The sequence below is a fragment of the Ixodes scapularis genome, unplaced genomic scaffold (assembly GCF_016920785.2).
Source record: "Ixodes scapularis isolate PalLabHiFi unplaced genomic scaffold, ASM1692078v2 PGA_scaffold23__2_contigs__length_901104, whole genome shotgun sequence".
In the NCBI taxonomy this organism is placed as follows: Eukaryota; Metazoa; Arthropoda; class Arachnida; order Ixodida; family Ixodidae; genus Ixodes; species Ixodes scapularis.
Window position 1 is genome coordinate 396,038 of NW_024609850.1, and position 4,232 is coordinate 400,269.

Below are 4,232 nucleotides of genomic sequence, written 5' to 3' on the forward strand. Positions count from 1 at the left end.
TATCAATCTTCCAAAAGAAGCAAGACCAACTTGCCCTCTTTGTTGTGGAAACATTTTGCTCGAGAACAATTCAATATTTGTCATCACACAAAGCAGGGGGGAAGCAGGACACAAAGAACGTGAGAAGCCTCAGGTAATTACATTAAAATAACTCAAAATTTTGCCGTGTTCAGACTCGAGACTTCTCAGCGAGTTGTTCAGTGCACATTTGTTCAAAATAAACTTATACATGAGAATGTCTGAAATGATGTCTTGCAGCTGTGACCCCACATGAAGAGCTTTCAGTTAGAATAAATATTACAATAGCGCAGCAATTCCTTGTGAGGACACCTTCGGATGTTAGTCAGTCAAGGGTGTCCTACCTAACAGTTACTTACACAAGCATGCAGGGCCCATGCAGTCAAACTAATGGCATCACACTACGTATTACTGAATGCGAGCATGAATGAGGTGAGCACCGTACCAGGGTTTAGCTGGAACCGCTGCTCAATTACTCTATCACTGTGTGGTCAGCTGCAAACTTGGGCCCATTTGCTACGTCGGCACTGTAGTAGTGTGCAGTGAAAAGGCAGTGAAGTCGAATTTGGGGGTTTTACGTGCCAAACCAACGACGGGCGTCTGGCACGCCCCAGCAGAGAACTGAGGAATAATTTTGACCACCTGGAGATCTTTGGACAAGCAACCAAAATCTCTGTGACACGGCGCCACCTCCGCAATGAAAAGGCAGTGGGCAAGCCTCGTCAATGTTATGTCGACTTTACTCTGGTAGGCGGTGCAAGTTCATAGAGGATTGCGAGGCACAAACCCCCGGAGAGGAAATGAGACGTCTTAACTCAATGAAAACTATGGCAAAACTCTGTGACAACAGCATTTAATGAGCGAGGCTGCACATGGACTACACAATAATAAAAGAGACATTACATAAATAACAGTGGCAATGTTTAGGAAACACCTGGCTGTACATTCAAACAGATTCCTAATTTCCATCAAGGAGATCAGTGGTCGACTGCATTAACGGATCACAGCTTGGAGCACGTGGAGTGAAAGCTCGCACAGATGAACATAGGAATCTTGAGTTCAATCTCTGCCTCTGCCTGTATCGATGTGGATGAACATTGTAACAGCATGCGGTTGTGTATCACTACTGTGATTTAAGTTATAGACCCCAGGATAGCTGTGGTACGACACTGGCTGAATATCTCTTCTACAGTGGAGATAAGTTGCTCACTGGGGCTGACTAACTTCCCGTTGTCTAAACAAACAATGTAATTAGTAAGAAAAAAAAATACTTGGTTCCTTTTTAAGTTTTAAAAGAATAGATTTAAAGGTGACGTAACTGCCCTTTTGCATAAAATGTTCACTACAAATAGCCAATCGAGAAACAAGTTAAAAAAATGCTAGGCTTTACTGAACAGGATACGGTCAATACTTGTAACAACTTCAGGTCAGGGATAAAATGAAGTAAGTTACAGACTTTAATAAAGCATTCTTAAACACAAAAGAGAATGTAAAACATTGTAATTACTAAAGAGGAAGATGAAACAAATCGAAAAAATCAGCCAGCTGTTGTGGCTGGGCCCCGAGAACAAGCAGTTGTTGCAGCGTGATTAGTTTGTTGAGCTGAAGCAGCACAAGTACGAACCAGCTTGATACGCTGCAGCTGATGGAAAACCTGGGCCTGCGTCTATTAATAGGCAACCTGACACTGACGTAGCTCCACCTGCAGCAGGTGCAGCTCCTCCAGTTGGTGCGGCCTTTAGTTGTCTTCACTCGGACAGCCACACATGGCAGCTGAGGAGGTAGAGGAGGCGGGGGCTTGGTTGGTGGCGCAGCAACCGCAACTTCCATGATGCCACCCCAGTCCAGCAGCGGTGAGGCAGGTGAATCTAGGCAAGCACAACACATTGACGCCGAGTGTTACAGGCACGGTGAAGACACCGGAGAACTGAACTGTCACAACGACCTCATTACAGAAATGTTAAATGCCAACTGTTGGTAAACATGAAAGTTTACCTTCCTTATTCTGACCCTTTCCTTTCCGTGATACTGTCAGTAGCGGCAGGGCAGACTCCAAATGGCGAAACCGTCAAAAGAAACAGCGCTGTCATCTCGGACCTTGTCGGCCCTCGGGCACACGTGTGGAGTATTCGTCAAAAGACATGTCATTATCCAGACCCAAGGAATTTACTGTGTTCCTATGTGGCACCCCTAACAAGTCGCATTCATGAAAATGTGGCTCATTGTCACAGTTTTTAGCGTTCCTACGAGACAGTATGCCAAAATCGAAATTATAAACGGAAGAGCATAGACAGATTTTTTTTTATAAATAAACATTAGAAGCTGTGTGATCAAGTAGCAACTAACCATCATGGGTACGTAGCAAATGCAATCGAAAACTTTTACCAGGCATCATGCCAGTCGTCATGCTCGTTCACTGGGGCTTCGGGAATGGCGGCTGGCAGCATTGAGAGCACCGGCCAACCAGCGCGGGCGCTGCCACTGTTGTACGGGCTTGGCAGCCGCACTGCCATGTGGGACACCAGTGCCCCCACAAGGTGGAGGGACGGGCTCATTTTTCAGCGGGTGCGACACCAGTGCCCCCTCCTGCAATGAAAGGCGGAAGAATATCCTGTGACAGCATCCATGAGTTGAGATGTACAGAGCACAACGCAGAAAGAAAAACAAATCATACTACAACTTATGCGGTACAATTTGTTGTTCGACACTTAACTGCAAGAAATAAAGGCGAAACATGTGATGTCATACCTGTGCTGTTTCTTGATATGCATGGAAAATACTGGAGTAGCTTAATGTGATCATCGACAACAGTCATATTGTAGACACACAACTTTTCAAATCAATAATGTATACTTCTACCCATATTAAATTTGTGCCAGCTTAATCATGCCAGTACAATGCGCTGGTTAACCTCGCAAATAAGTGACAATGGTTGCACACTAACATGGACACCTGAAAAAAGACATCTGTCAACAACTGGACTGTTCACATAATGGCATTTCTTAGGAGGTTACAATTAAGAAATGAGAGCTGGTAGTCAATTAAACCTGCACAAAATTTTTTTTCTTCAAAAGATTAGCACACAAGGAGATTAGGTGCTACGTCTAATTGACATAGTCGAAACTCCTACATAGCGTAACTTCTACGTGCACTAGTGTCAGTTTCGTGCGTCGCGTTTTTCTTTATACGTCCAGGTTGCCTCTCTAATCTCAAGAAAGGGGCCGGAGGCTAAGGTAGTGTGGCGCAACCAGAACGTTCGCAGCGTAATTTTCGCTTGGATATCGCAGAACACGCAAAGTAAGTTGTCGATGTCGGCATAAGAATCACCAAAGATAGCGACAATTCACCGTCACTGCCCACCTACGGCCTCGACAGTAATGTGCTGGACCTGCTGCAGGTGGCCACAGCAAAGTCCCTTGCAGAGTTATTTAGTACACACGTCCTGTCAAGTGATTTTGCGAACCCGTTGCGTTATTCTGCCCGAATATAGAAATTGCTTACACACCTGTTGCGTGGATGCCCTGATTCTTCTCGGAGTCTGTTTTCTTCCACTTGGGTTTACCGTTGTCCCAACACTCGTGGGCGGACATGCGGCTGGCGCTTATACTTCGTGCAGACTCTTCTACGCGTCAATTTTAGCTTCTTTCGGGGAGTTGTTAGTAGAACGACGAAGAAGCTCCCCTCCTTCGTGGAACCACTCGCCCCTTCTTGTCACCTTCGCTGACCGACATCGTTGTAGGGCAAGGCACTCTAGTAGGACTCTGAAGAAAGAGGAAGGGTGAAAATGCTCGTTCTAGGCGGTGACAGCGAAGCAGATAAGCGGTGAGACGAGGTGAGACGGCGAAGAACGGGCGAGACGCAGAGACGAACGACGGTAGCGAGCTACAGCTGCCTCTACGACGCAAAAGCTGGAGAGTGGCCGCCACCGTTGCCAGACTGGAGAACGCTTGTGGCTGTTTGTCCGAAAACCGGCCGCAACGCATAAAACATGCGCGCTGCGAAGCAGAAATCTTGCAGACTCCCAATTCAATGTTAGTAAAATGTGTCCCTTCAAATAAAATGAACTAATATGTTCATAATTCACACCACAATATTGTTTTCAACTTCGTTTTTTACTATAACCTCGTAACCAGACGCCTTTCACGTCTCCTCGAGTTTCCTCGAGTGGAGGAAGTGTTCTCGAGGAGCTCCTCAGCCGAGGAAACGGCGAGGCG

The 4,232-nt window shown here is 46.1% G+C and overlaps 1 long non-coding RNA gene across 1 annotated transcript; it reads right to left on the reverse strand.

Annotated features, from left to right (window-relative positions):
- Nucleotides 1–622: 622 nt before the first annotated feature.
- On the reverse strand, nucleotides 623–3,834 carry LOC121836295. The gene is made up of 3 exons (XR_006077861.1): nucleotides 3,524–3,834; nucleotides 2,404–2,604; nucleotides 623–1,886 (listed from the first exon to the last, which is right to left on the reverse strand). It is a non-coding gene; the product is annotated as an uncharacterized LOC121836295 (long non-coding RNA).
- Nucleotides 3,835–4,232: the final 398 nt, after the last annotated feature.